This window comes from Hylobates moloch, unplaced genomic scaffold (genome assembly GCF_009828535.3).
Source record: "Hylobates moloch isolate HMO894 unplaced genomic scaffold, HMol_V3 SCAFFOLD_128, whole genome shotgun sequence".
Lineage (NCBI taxonomy): Eukaryota > Metazoa > Chordata > Mammalia > Primates > Hylobatidae > Hylobates > Hylobates moloch.
In genome coordinates, this window is record NW_026652403.1 from 23,829 (window position 1) to 39,678 (window position 15,850).

Consider the following 15,850-nt stretch of genomic DNA (forward strand, 5'->3'; position numbering starts at 1 on the left):
ATCTGCAAGAGAAGCATCTAACATATAATGTTCTCATAGTGACTGGGCCTGGAGACACCTAATAACATCTTTCAAAACTACTGTTTTATAGAATCCATTTGGTGAAATGCTGGGTGATTTGTAGATGAGCACCATGTTCCAAATGCTTCATATTCAAGTCTATCAGTTCTTTATTTCTGAATGTCTGACATACTCACAAAATGAAACCAATTCTTGTGTTTCTGCTTGACAATTCACAGTTTAAAATAAATTTATATATACACATATACTCCAGTGCAACTTCAAAAGCTCCATCCCATCCCCTTCGGCTGTACAGAAAACTAATTCATGGGACAGCATATACACCAAGAATACGGGAGTGTACACAATAGCCTCTTGCAAAAGTGACAGCAATACTCTCAAAGCACAGCAACTATTGTTGAGAACAACACCATGTACTCTCAGCTCGATGCTGAATAAGCAGAAAAGGACAGGCAACATTTGCCTCTATGTCCGATGCCTAACCCTATTTGAAAAACATGCAACTGATACTACATTTCCACTCAGAAGTTCTCAATTTATAAAGGGACATAAAATTTTAAGACTTGCGTAATTAATATTTTGCCAGCTGTTGAAAGCTGACAAGTGTCTGAAGAGAAAAAAACGGAAAGAGCTATATTTTCTGATGAATAAGAATAGTGTTATAATTACAATCTTCAGTTTTGCAAACAGTAAATGATTTGAAAAGCTGAATTCTACTCACTCTTTCAATGGCAAGTCCATTAATAGCTAAACTAATTCTGAATTATGGAGCACACTGAGGTAAATGCAATTTATTCATTCTTTGTTGACAAAAGTTCCACTTCTGGACTTATTAGTACCACATGAACTCATGTCCAAGTACATCAGGTTGAGATAAATGCCTCTGTCAACTAAAGAAAAATCAGGCTTTTGAAGAATTAAACTTAGCTTTATTTGTAAGTCTTACTGAGGAATGTATGCCAGAAGAGGCTTCTCAAGAGTTGTTAGACTATTTTAAAGTAGTATTTTGGCCCACAGTTTATATATAAGTGATGGTGGCCTGCCTGTGTCTAGCAGGTATATCAAATGTGTTTAGAAGTTATATTAAATACTTTTGCACCAACCTAATACAAGTTACAATAGAGTAAAATGTGAGGATACATCTGGTTACAGATGATAAAAGCAAAATCCTTAGACATTATCTTCTGTATAGGAAAAGATGAGGGCTAGGATTATTAATTCACCTTTTTTGGAAAATGCAGTGATTTAGGCAGGAGATGCAGGAACCTGCGCTCTACCCCCTGTATCATCTTTAGGGCATTCTTCCAGAGGGCTGCTCTCAGTCCTTGAGCCAGGTACTTTGTGAAGTTTTGTTGACAAGGGATTTTGTGAAATTCTGCTGGCAAGCCAAGCGAATGACCAAAGGGCTTCTTACTTTTGTTACTTTGTCTCACAAGTTCCCCCTTCTGGTCATAATTCAACCCTCTGGTTGTATTTACAAGACCAGCAGTGATTGTAGTCAGGAAGGCTCTTCTCTAGGAAAGCCCATAGTCTTTAGTCACAGTTGTCATAGTCGTAAGGAATGAGTATTGGGCTTGGTGTGTATACTTGTCTATTTATTAGAAAACATGTTTTGGACTGTATTTTTTTAATTAGTATGATCTCGTATTTTTCTTGATGTCATCTTTTTCTGTACCTAATCTATTTTAATGGGACTATTACAAGGAACTACAGATTATACGTGGTTATTTATTTAAAATAAATAATTTTAAATAGGATGAAAGTGAGTTATAGATCAGAGAAAACATAACAAAATTGGGATATATTTGTATATTAACTGTACTTTTAAATTAAAAATTTTTATGGAAGTATTGATGATTAATTTTTGTTTGGGTTAGAATGATAAGACTTTTTTTTATTTCTTGGTGTTGGGAAGGTTTATTACCAGGAAGTCATGTTTCTTGGTGGGGGAAAAACAATTTTGTTGCTTATTGTAGGCTGGACAGATTGTTAGTAACATGGGGTCAGTCACGACATGAAATTATACGTTATTTTTTGAATAATGAATTATTTTTAGTAACTAGGTGACAATTATTTTGGCCTTAGCCACTGATAAATAGTTTCTAAATTCTGGAGAGTTTTAGGTAAAAAGAATTTAGGTAAAGAGAGTTTTAAGTAAAGAGAATTTAGGTAAAGAGAAAGGTAAATGTTTTCATTTGTTTATGAAACTACACTTTACTCAGTTGTTTTAAGACATGAATAGCTTAAAAGAAATTTTTTTACTTTGGAAAACAAAGTATAAAGAAAATCACTAATGTTTTGACTTTATCTCACATCTCTAAATTGCCAAAGCATAAGAACTGTACATGGATTTTCAGCTGTATTTAAAAGTGGAGATTTACTGGAAACAATCAAGGTATCTTGTATGAGTCCTTTCTGGGAACAAAAGAGCAGTCATAACTAGGGCTTTCATAAATTTTAGCACACACACTGGCACCTAGATCTTGGTTTGTCAAGATTTTGGCTTTTTGTTCTCCACTAAAAGGAATCAGGCTTCTTGGAAAAATGACTCCAGGGCTGAGGGTAGAAAACCACATGAGCCTAGAATGTATTGCTGTGCTAGAAAGAGTAAGGTGCTCAAAGGACTTTACTTCTGAGATTGGTGGGGAGATGTCAAAAGGACACAGAAGCCTGTCTGAAAGGGCTCCCACCAGACAAATGTGGAGAAACGTAAGGATCAAAATAAGTCAATGGATTATAAACCACAGAATAAAATAATCCATCAGTCCATACTGATATAAATGAACAAGTAAATAAATAGGGAAATAAGTGAAAGCATTTGCAGCAGAACGCTAACTAACTAATGTTGAAGAAATTATGGCATGACCAAAAAATCACCATTCTGCAACCACCACAGCAACTGTTTCCGTCAAGGATCATCAGTGGATGCTGACACTAGTGGGTTCATAGAAGGATGAGAAACAGAACATTTATATAGTCTCAAAGTGTCTCCCCATATACTTTTTAATCACATAGGGAAAAAAATCTTTGCATTACAGAAACTTGGGGTAATCAATCCACTGATGAAAGTCAGTACCACCAGTTATGGCACAAGCGGACACAAGCTTCCTAATGAAACGCACAGGGGAGGACACATCATCACCATGTGATATTTCTGTCAATATCCTAAATCTAGTCACGAGGAAACATTAGAAAATCCAGACCAAGGGACATTCCATAACATAAATGCTGGTTCCCTTCTAAAGTGTCAAGGTCATAAAAGTCACAGAAAGACTGAGGAACTATTTCAGATTAAAGGAGACAAAAAAGAGATCATTTTTAATATATACGCATACATGCATATGTACAGTGGAAAAGTGGAAGAGAAGTCTGAGAAAAAGAAGAAATGTAAAACAAAATCTGGGAAATCTGGGTGAAAGTTGATGGAAATTCTTTGTACTGTTTTTGATCTTTTTAAAGTCTAAAATCATTTCAAAATGAAAAGTTAAAAAAGAAACTTTATTATAGTATCTGTAATGTCAGTTCCTATTGAATTCCATAAAATAACGAGTCATAATATTGGGCTTAAAGTTTTTTTCCTCTTTTTTAAATCTATTTTTTCTCCTATAAAAGCAATGCATGCTTATTGTAAGAAATACAGAAAATACAGGAAAGTAAACAGTAGGAAAAATGGCCCAAAGTCCAATTAAAGACTCTACTGCTACAGTCCTGATTATAAAACTAACACATGCTCACGACAGAAAATTTGAAAAATTCAGAAAAATAAAAAGAAACGTCAACCATAATTAACTACAATGAACTTTTAAAATACTTCTTTATAATATTCTTTCTAAGCATTTTAAGAACTTAGATAACAGACATTGATTATTAAGCAAATTCATTTTTTCAGCAAATATTCAAGCATCCACTGTGTATCAGGCCTTGTCCTTGTTGCTTGAAGAAATACACTTGTGGACACAGCCCCTGTTCTCATGAAGGGTGTATTATGGTTGAGGAAAACAGACTATCAACAAGCAATGTGTCTGGTGGAAATAAGTGCTATGGGGAAAATAAAGCAGTATTTTTTACAGAGAACAGAGTGGAAGGAAGTGGGTGGTGGTATTTCAGTGGTCACAAAAGGCCTCTCTGATAGGATGGTATCAACTGACTGAAGAGGAGGAAGATGAGTATCTAGGGCAGGAACCTTCCAGGCAGAAGACAAATACGTGCTTAGTGTATGCGAGCAACATCAAGGAAGCCAGTGTGGCTAAAGGCTAGTGAGTGATCGGGAAAAGGACAGAAGAGGACAGAGAAATAGATGCCCTTTCCTTTATGTTGGGGCGGGGGTCTGAGGGAGTGACTGGAAATCTGACAGAAGGCGATAGGCATAGTGACTTGGATTGGAATAGTGACATCAGGGCAGCTAACAGGCATACAGATTTGCTACACATTTTGAAGATGACTGACCTCATTCACTACTGGACTGGATGTCTCTGATATGAGAGAAAGAAGACAATCAAACGCACTGTTAAGAGGAGAGCTTCCACTTGCTAAGACATACGGGGGATGGCTGGGAAAGAGAGAAAGAAATCATAAGTGCAATTTTAGACATGTGGGATTAGAGATATGCATTAGAAATCCAAGTGAAGATACTGGGTGGACAGTTGCATAGTCATATGTAAGTTTGAAACTAGGAGACAGGTCAGAACTGAAGACATACATTTGAACATAATCAGCATAAAGATGCTATTTTGAGCCATGGGACCTGATGAGGTCACTTAGTAAATGAGAACAGGCAGAGAAGAGCCAAGTGGGGAAGATCATTGAGGAGACAAAGAACAGCTTGTGAGGTAGGAAAAACACCAGAGTGAGGTGGCGGACCACTGTGCAGGTGAAGAGAGTTTCTCCAGAGGAGGCAGTTATCTGTGAGTCGCATGCCAGTAACAGATGATGTAAGAAGGCTGAGCCTGACCACTGGATTTTAGCAGCATGCAGGTCACTGGTCATGCCAATAAGCACAGTTTCAAAAGCGTGAGTGTGATGAAATCTCAGTGGGGACAACAGACAAGGTGGGAAATAGAGGCCATGGAGATACGAATACATCCTTCAAGGAATCTTGCTGTGGGAGCAAGAAATGGGATGACAGGGAGAGGATGATCTGAAATTTACTCAAATAGGGAGATTTCTTTACATATTTATACTTGGTGAGAATGACACAGAAAGAGGGGGAAAAGATAATACAGAGAAGAAAGAAGGTGCTGTAGCCGGGAAGGAGCCTGAGGATATGGGATCCAGTGCTCAGCTGGAGGAGACAGCTTGGATAGGAGCAAGAACAGCCCATCCATTTAAGGGAGGGTGAACAGGACACATGGATGCAGAGCCTATCAGTGTGCAATGTGTCAGAGGGAGACCTTTACTTCTCCTCTCACTGCTTTTCTTTTACCAGTGAAATAAGAAGCACAGTCATCAGCAGAGTGGGGAGGTGCGAGGTGGAAAGATATGAAATAGGCAACTAAGAGCACAAAAACTAATTAACACAGAGATTACAATGGGAGTGCTGAGCAACACCAAGGGCCCACCTGAGGCATGGGCTCATGATTTTAAACCTTTCTTTTTTTCTCATATAACATTTAAAACTACAAATTTTTCTCTATACACTTCTTTAACGAAATCCCACAAATACACTGGCATTTTGTGTTCATTACCACATGTTTAGCAATAGTTTCTAATTTCCCTTTTGAGTTTTTCTTTGACCTAAGGATTATTTTTTAAATACTGTTTGATTTTCCAATATTTGAGCATTATCTAAAAAGATTATAATTATCTCATTATCATCACTCTGTATATTAATCTTTTAAAACTTACTATTTTATGGCCTACCAGACGTCCTGTTTTGGTGTATGTTCCATGGGAAATTAAAAGAATGTGTATTCTCCAACTTGGGAGTTTGGTATACAAAGATGAATTAAGTCAGATTGGCTGGTATATTGTTCAAACCCCCTATATCCTTACATATTTTCTGTCCACTTGTTCTTTCAATTACTGAGGGGTACTTGTTAAAATCTCCAACTATGATTTTCAGTTTGCCTACTTCTCCCATCAGTTCTATTTTTATTCCATGTAGTTTGCAGTCCTCTTATTAGGTACATATACATTTAAAGCTCTGTGTTCTTGACTCTTTTATCACCATTAAAGGTCCTGGCTTATCTGTTTTATAGTCTATTTTATCTGACATTCACGAAACCACACCAGCTTTCTTATACCTTGTGTTTGCAGGGCATGTTTTTTCATTAACTTTCCTTAAATCAGTGTCTTCATCCTCAAAATGCGTGTATTTTAGTCTCACTTTTTAATTTAGCCTGATAATCTCTGCCTTTTAAGATGAAGTTTAAAATGTTTCTATTTAAAGAAATTATTGATGTGGTTAGGATTAAATCTATCATCTGACTGTTTTCCACTTGGCCCTTCTGTTCCTTCTTCCTTTGTTCTTCCTTTCTTGCCTTCTGGGATAATCAAATCATTATTTTAGGATTTCATTTGATATCTATATGTTATTCTTGATGGTTACTAGAAATTATACTATGTACCCTTAACTCGTCTCTACTTTCAAATAACATAGTACTTCATAAACAATGTAAAACACAACAGTGTAAGTCTATTTATCACTTTCACACTCAGCATTTACTGGAACATATTTTACTGTCACATAGATTATAAATGCCATAAATTTTAAACAGTTACTAGTCTTTTAAGCTGATACAGACCTAATTATTGATGATATTTTCTATTTAATCCCATATTTACTTTGTCTGGTAATCTGGACCCCTTGCAGATCCAGGTTTCCAAACGTTATCATTTCCCTGCAGCGTAAGATTTTTTTTGTAGTACAGGTTGCTGGAAGACTAATTCTCTGAGATTTTTGTCTGAACAAAATGTCTTTCATTTTTAAAAGATACTTTCATTGACTATAGAATTATAGAATGACAAGTTTCTTTCTTTTAGCACTTATCCACTGTTTTCTGGTCCAATGTTTCTGATCAAGTCAGCTGTCATCCTTAACATTGTTCCCTTCTTTTGCATGATGTATATTTTTCCTCTTGCTTCTTTTAAGCTTTTCTCTTCATCTTTGTTCCTTTAGAAAAATTTTTGGTTTTTTGTTTCTGTTTTCTGTTTTTTTAGAGTCTCGCTCTGTTGCCTATGATGGAGCCTCGCTCTGTTGCCTATGATGGAATGCAGCGGTGCAATCTCGGCTCACTGCAACTTCTGCCTCCCAGGATCAAGCCATTCTCATGCCTCAGCCTCCCAAGTAGCTGGGACTACAGGCGTGCACCACCGTACCAGCCTAATTTTTGTATTTTTAGTAGAGGTGGGGTTTCATCATGCTGGCGAGGCTGATCTCGAACTCCTGGCCTCAAGTAATCCACCTGCCTTGGCCTCCTTAGCAATTTTATTATGACGTGGTTTTCTTTATACTTTCTGGACTTTGCTGAGCTTCTTGTGTCTGTTAGTTGATATCTATCATCAATATTCAAAACTTATCTTCCATTACTTCTTCTGCTCTATTCCTTCTCTTTTTCTCCTTTTGTTCTAAGATTCCAATTACGTATGTGTCAGACCATTTGATATGGTCCCATATTTTGAATGCTCTAAAATTTTGTTGTTACTTTCTAAATTCATTTTCTCTTGTGAATCAGTTTAGATAATTTCTATTAACTTATCTCCAAGTTCACCAATCACTTCTGCTGTGTCCTGTCTGCTGTTAGGTCCATCAAGTGAATTCTTTCTTTCTGATACTGTATTTTTCAGTTCTGGTATTTAAAAAAATGATTTCCATTTCTCTTCTGAAACTGCTATTTCCTCACACATTGTTCACCTTTTGCAGTACATTCAATATATTTTTCTCGATTCTTAGAATTTCCATCTCTCTGACATTACCTATCTGTCCCTGCATGTTATCTACTTTTCCATTAGATCCCTCAGCATATTAATCATAGTTCTTTTAAATTCCTGGTCTGACAAGTCCAGCACTCCTCCCATATCTGAATCTGGTTCTGATGCTAGCTCTGTCCCTTCAAACTGTGTTTTTTGCCTTTTAGTATGCTTTGTAATTTTCTGATGAAAACCAGACGTGACACACAAGGTGAAAGGAATCCCAGTACACAGGCCCTTAGTGCTATGCTGGTAAGGTGTCAGGTGGGGGGCAGTGAAAAGGGAGTGCTCTACAGTCCTATGACTGGGGTCTCAGTCTTCTAGTAAGCCTGTGGCCCTGGGTCTCACTCCCGCTTCCCCTCAGGTTAGGCAGGAAGACCAGAAGGGACCGGAGTTGGGTATTTCCCTCCAACCAGGTCTGTTAAGCTCTGGTAAAATCTCAGTCTGTTAGGCTCTGTTGAAATAATTTCTTTTGAGAGCAGGCATGTTAAAAAGAGTGAAATGTTTTGAGCGCTTTTTTTTTTTTTTCTGTTGCCCAGGCTGGAATGCAGTGGTGCAATCTCTGCTCACTGCAACCTCTGCCTGCCAGGTTCAAGCAATTCTCTGCCTCTCCCCTTGAGTAGCTGGGGTTATAGGTGCCCAACACCACACCTGACTAATTTTTGTATTTTTTTTTAGTAGAGACGGGGTTTCACCACCTTGGCCAGGCTGGTCTTGAACTCCTGACCTCATGATCCACCCGCCTTGGCCTCCCAAAGTGCTGGGATTACAGGTGTGAGCCACCATGCCCAGATGTTTTGGGCTTACTTTAAAGTCCATTCCCCTTTTCTGAATGGACTAACAAAGAGATTTTTCTCCAATCTTCAATGTAAGAACCTGGTAAGGTTGCTAGCAGTAAAACACACAAGTGTGGAAGCCCCTCTGACTGGGCCCCTCTGGAGCTTCTAACTCTCAAACTTGTCCTCACTGAGCTTCCAGCAACTCACCAAGTTTCTGCAACCCTGAAATGGTTCCCACAAGGCTTTCTGTCCATGGGTTTCTGTCTTTCCAAATTTGGGGGCATCAGTTTGTCCTGTAACTTCAGTTCTTTGATGGATCTTTCAAAAGGTTGGTTTTCAGATTATTGAGCTTCCTCTTATTGTGTAGATAGGAGTGACTTCCAAGCTCTTTAAAAGCCAGACCAGAAACTGGGTGCCCCCTCAATAAATTTTTCGTAACTACTTGAAAGTACTTATCAGTTATTTCCAAAATTGGGGTCATCTGTGGGTCTTGCTTCTACTGACTGACTTCTGTTTCTCTTGATTACAGATCACATATTTTTCCTTTTCTACCTATCTCATATTTATATTTATATTTATTTTGCCAGACGTGTGTAAAAGAATAGTAGATTAAAACAGCAAATGTTTACTCCCATAAAACAGCATCTTTTAAGGAAGACTACTACTTTAGGCTGCTGATAATCACAATCATGTACCTGATATGAGATACAATTATATGACATACAAAGAAGAGAGATGATAAAACCAGACAAATTTGGTGACAGCCACAACTAAAAATTCAGATTTGGCTGACTCTCTAACTTGTGCTCCTAAGAATTACGATGCATTAAATTCTGCTATATTAAAATCCATACGGAGGAAGGAGAAATAAAAAACCTAACTAACAATTACTTCTACAATACCCTTAAGAAAGTATTTCTGACATTCCGGGTCAAATGGTGGGTAATGAGAGTCTGTGAATCCCCTATAATCCTGCCTTTTGTTGGGGTGATGGGCTCTTATATTTGCCATCAATTCTCCTGCTGACAGAACTTCTATCTTCTAGTTTCTTAAGTATACACTACTTTTTACCTACCTGCACTGGCTTTCTTTGTTCATGAGAGATGCAAAAACTAAGTTTGCAGCATTAAAAATTAGTAAGTTCTTTCTGTGTTCCTCCCAGTCAACTTCTGTCCAGATACCTCAATATATTTTATCTTAACTTACCCACAACCCTAGCCTCAAACTGTACAGAAATTTACTTATAATCTAGTTCCTTCATAAACTGTGTTTTATCCTCCTCACCTCCCCAAAAAATCTTGTTTGGCTAAAAGCATCCAAGAAATTTATTCAGCGCATGCCTTTAAAATACTTAAATCTCTATCCTGAGTAGAACTGCACTTATGTCAATTAATACACCTCCAAATTTCAGATCCAATTATATAAAGCAACTGTATTAGAGTGCATTTGGTTGACTGGGAAACACAATGTGTGTCTTAAGGAGTATTAATAAAAATAATCACTTAAAAACCTTTGAAAAGAAAACAGACTTCCTTTCTCATTTGTACAATTACTCCGCACATGAAAATAAAAAATAGATTTTATAATGATTTGTAAAGAGAGAAGCATATTTAAAATTAATGGAATCACAGAATTTTGGGCCATTTGTGACGACTATCTTTGCTCATTATGAGGAATCCTGATGACTCCTAAGACATAAGAAATCTTTTTTAAAAAAATCAAAAACAACCAGAGATGCATGTAATTATTTTGAATAAGAATTTATAATAGTGTTCCCCCAAAAATAAACAACTATATGTCCAACATTAGTAAAATGGTTAAATAATTATGGTATATCAATATAATAATCTCCAGCTATTCAAAAATGTGTCTTATAAGAATCAATACAGATGTTTACTGTACAGTGAGTATGGGCTATAAAACCATATGTACAATGAGATACCATCTGTATAAAGATATGTTCAAAGTATTACAAACAATTTTTTCTGATTGATGGAATTTTGTGAAGCTGACTCTTTTGTGTGTTTCTATGCTAAATTTTCTATATTATCTTAATAGTACCATTAATGTCACCAAACTTTTTTTTTCAGCAGGGCTCACTAAAGTTCTAACTCCTTTCTTTGTGACATCCTGAGAAGAATTTTAAGGAGGAGGAGGGAAAAACAGCTATTATCACAAGAACAAAGAAAAAAAAAGTAGCAAAACCAAACACATGAGGTATTAAAAAGAAGCTTTGTCATCCTTGGCACAAATGTCATCTCCTTTTTAAGCAAATTATATTGAAACTACATCATAATATCAGTAGGAATTTGATTACAAGATACTGTGATTTAATTGACCAACTGGCTGACAGGAACAAGAGCATTCAGATTATTAATCAAGGAAAATGATGAAAAAGCACTCCCGGTTTAATGTTAATTGCTACACTAAACTGTCATTATTTGAAGGAAAAAATATCGAAATTCCCTAGCTGGAAAACCAAGTAACACACCTAAAACTGTTTGGCAAGCGGCTTTCCTCCCCCAGCCACTGGGATTGCTCACACTGTACTGTATCAGAAGTAACACTCAAAGAAAAAAATCTGAAAATTAAAAAAGACTTAAAAAAATTATTGGACAAACCTTTGAATGTGGTGATCTTTTTAAACTATATGGTCATTCATGTGACAAATTTCCTCTCTTTCATTTCTATGACTGTTACTAAATTCAATATAGTCTCACTGGAAAGATTTCAATTCCCTAAAAAGCCTGTTAAACCCACCATTAAAAATTTAATGGTGACAAAATTTCTGACCCCTGAAGTGTCTGATTTGGATGTAGTACGAGCATATCCAGAGCTAAAAACCTACAGATTTCCCAAAAGTTATGTAAAGTTGTAGGGCTTTCAGAATTCCATTTGCTATCTAAGATCAGATTCTTTTCTTGCTTTATGCAAAGTTATTTAAATCCTCATGACCCTGAACTGTCTCCATAAATGTGACAAGAATCAGAATGATCAGGTAACTCTCTTCCTATTTAGAAAAGACCAGAGAAACTCCCTGTGGAGTCCTGGTCTGTTTTTCCTTCCCTAGAACAATTAGTTGCCCTGGGTTTTCACAGTAGGTCTCCAGGGCAAGTCCCTGCTGCTCAAGCAGGGATGACCAGTGCAGGCTCAAGGCAAATCCCTCAGTTGCACTGGTGTTTTCCCTAAGATACATATGTAGAGAAAGTCTAGTCCCCCTCTGTATCACTTATAGGAAGCATATAATTATACATCATCTATCCAAATCTGTACCTGAAAATGATTTTCTGCTGTGGGGAGTGGAGGTAAGGGTGCGAGGGGAGTGACACAGGTGTGGGGGGTGAGCAGCAAAGTGGGGAGGATTAAGACAATCCATTCTCATTTGGACCCACTGAATAATGGCTGGGTAGGTACCCAAAGGAATTTAAAAAAAGATTATGTTTTGACTTTGTCATAGGAATGAATACTCTGTAAAAGAAGACTTTTAATACTATAGGCTCATACATTCCTACAATTTTTAAATACCTGGTGAATGATTACAAAATTTAAAAATAACATAAAAACATTCCTTTACATTCTCTTATTCTTCCTAACAACTTTAGCTCATATATATTTGCATATAACTTTCCTCATCCCCTGTAATATATTAATATCCAGTGGCAAACCATGAACAATTAAAGATTGAGGTAAAACATTGATGTCATTTACTATGTGCTAGTGTTGTCTTGTAGCAGGTTGTAATAACTGCATATCTGTTTCCTACTTTATAATCATGTTGATGTGACTTATCAATTATTTTTAAAATTATAAATTGGTTAACTTCTAAGCAGAACCCAATTCAAAGTTATTTGCTGTCCCCTGTACTTACTTTCCAAATTTGGGGGCATCAGTTTGTCCTGTAACTTCAGTTCTTTGGTGGATCTTTCAAAAAGTTGGTTTTCAGATTATCGAGCTTCCTCTTATTGTGTAGACAGGAGTGACTTCCAAACTCTTTAAAAGCCAGACCAGAAACTGGAAGCCCCCTCAATAAATTTTTCATAACTACTCTAAAGTACTCATCTGTTATTTCCAAAACCGGGATCATCTGTGGGTCTTGCTTCTACTGACTGACTTCTGTTTCTCTTGATTACAGGTCACATATTTTTCCTTTTCCATTTGTCTCATATTTGTATTTATATTTATATTTATATTTATTTTGCCAATGTGTGTAAAAGAATAGTAGATTAAAACAGAGAATGTTTACTCCCATAAAACGGCATCTTTTAAGGAAGACTACTACTTTAGGCTGCTGATAATCACGATCATGTACCTGATAAGAGATATAATTATATGAAATACAAAGAAGAATGAATGAATAAACACTAATAAACTACAGATAATCTACTTTGATATTCTAACACCAATCAGTAATTCAGTGTCACAGGCAATATGAGCTACTATGACAGAAGACCACAGAGTAGGTGGCTTATAAACAATAGAAATTTATTTCTTACAGTTCTGGAGGCTGGGAATTCCAAAGTCAAGGTACCAACAGATTTGGTGTCTAGGGAGGGTTGCTCTCCCTTCTTCAAGACAGTGCCTCATTGCTTTGGCATCACTAGGCAGAAGGGGCAAGGTGTCTCTCTCAGGCCTTTTTAATGAGGGCACTAATCTTATTCGTGAGGGCTCCACCTCATGACCTCTTACTTTCCCAAAATCCTAGCTCTAAAGAGCATTACAGTGAGGATTAGGATTTCAACGTGGAATTGTTGGGAGACACAAACATTCAGTTCATTGCACTCAATTATCTTCGTTTTCCAAAATTATATCCTTGGCAGTATATATTACTGTGCTCCTCTTTCTGTAAGGCTCTTTGGGTTGTAAGCCCCAGATGCACTCAACGAACCTCAAGTGAGGAAGGGTCACTGTGAGGACACCCAAGCCCTGCACCACAAATGGGAGGGGAAAGCCATCCTGGGCAGGTCTAGAAGCAGCTGCTGCCTCCACCTTGTGGGCCCTGCAGTCTCGCTCATGTTTTTGCTTCTCTTTGTACACCCTTCTTTTGCCTTTTCTTATCAACTGGCTTCCTTCTGCTTCCTCCTGGGTTCTGCCCCCTCCCACAACTCTGCCTAACAGGTGGTCATTATGGCTTTTTCATCCCCGGATGACATTTTAGCAGCAGGTCTCATAAGAGACTAGCAAATTCGCTGCCTTTCTTAGTTCAAACTTCCTGAAAGGATCTGACTGACCCAGCTCATCTTTTCCATCCAGACACATGGGTATCTAATTTTGTGGGTCATCTCTGGTGCTTACTGGAAGCACAATCTCTGGGGTGATTCCTAGCATCCTGTTTTAAAGCTAACCCAAGTGATTCTGATAGAGAAGCCAGGTTGAGATGCACTGCAGTAGCCTAACTCAGAACTGACTATCCACTAGGCAGGTTCCCATCCCTGGTCCAATCATGAGGCTACAGTGTATAGGGTGGTACAAAACACAACCAAAACTAGAGTGGTTTCCTATTGCTGTTGTGTCAAATTACCACAAACATAACAGCTTAAAATAACACAAATTATTATCCTACCATTCTGGATGTCAGAAGTCAGAAATGAATTTCACTGGGCTAAAACTAATGTATGGGCAGATCTGTGTTCTTTCTGGGGACTTCAGGAGAGAATCAATTTCCTTGCCTTCTCCAGCTTCTCGAGTCTGCCTGCATTCCTTGGCTCATGGCCCCACTTCCTCCATCTTCAAAGCCAGCAACGGCAGTTGGGTGTTTCCCACATGACGTCACCCTGGCACTGATTCTTCTACCTCCCTCCTTTCCCATTTAAAGAACCCTTGTGGATTATATTGAACCCAACCAGATAAACCAGGGTAATCTCCTTCTCTTAAAGTAAGCTGACTAGCAACCCTAATTCCCTCTTACACGTAACATAACACATCCACAGGTTCCAAAGATAAGGACATGGACATATCTGGAGGGGCTATTATTATTCTATTTACCACAAGGGCCACGTAGAACAAGGCATACTGTGTGGGCAGATTCACTTACAGGAGACTGTGGCCAAGCAAACACCATAAACACAACTAACACAACACTCCGCTGATTATTACAGCATGAGATACAGATTGATTATTAAAACTCTGACAGTTTATGTTGGCTTTCATCACTTACACTTTGCGCCAACAGGCATTTCAACCATAAAAACAAGAGACTAAAAGCATTCCTACAAAAATAAATACACACAAAAACAATTTTACCCTTCAATAATTTACAAGGAGTCTTCATGTAATTATGTGAATTTGTATATTTTTATCAATAACCACTACCAAAAGTCAATCATAAGAACTTAGATTCCAGAAAAATTTTATTTTAAAAAACATTTTATGTAATTTCTTTACGTACTTTTGCCTTAGCTAATGATTATAGATATTATTAAAAATATATCAGTAATAATACAGTACAATTCTATTAAAGAAACCAATACTTACCTGCAGCGTTTCTTCAAGATAAATAAAAGTAGTTGAGTTAAAAAAAAATTTGCCCTTTGCTTGAGGCTACCAATATGGGACATTTCATGGAAGATTTTCTAGTTATTAATAGAGTTTCTGAAAAATTTAACTGTGAAAACCTGTCACCAAAAATGCCGCATAAACCATCTAAACTGAAAAAGAGTAGGATGAAGTGAGAAAACAAGATCACAAAATAAATGTAAAAGTTAGGGGTAAAATAGTGCAACTTCAAAAAGCTTTGAAGGAAAAGGCATTTTCATGCATATTTGAGTCTTATAAAATATTCTTCAGATATTTAATATTAATATTCAAAATGAGAATAAGCAGCAGCCTTTTCTTCCTAGCTTGCATTTGCCATACATCTATGCATGCAAATATATACATGGTACCATATACATATAATAACCAGCTGATCTGTTCACCTCAATGTGGAAGTCAGTATCTGCATTTTAACTTTTAGTAGGTTAAAATCAGCAAATCTATTGTTTGCCTTTATACTATGGTTCATTTGGGATGTTATTCAATCAACAAACATTTATTAAGTAGGTACTATGTGCCAGGCATATTACAGGTGCTAACTAGTTTTCAATCTATTACACTTAAAAAACAAAACAATTGGTCCTATTCAAGTTTAACAAAATAATTCATAA

The 15,850-nt window shown here is 37.0% G+C and overlaps 1 protein-coding gene across 3 annotated transcripts in view; it reads right to left on the reverse strand.

The window, feature by feature from the left end:
• Positions 1–15,850, reverse strand: part of LOC116464028 (actin-binding protein WASF3) — a 68,517-nt gene that overhangs the window by 23,059 nt on the left and 29,608 nt on the right. The gene's annotated exons all lie outside the window — the stretch shown is intronic.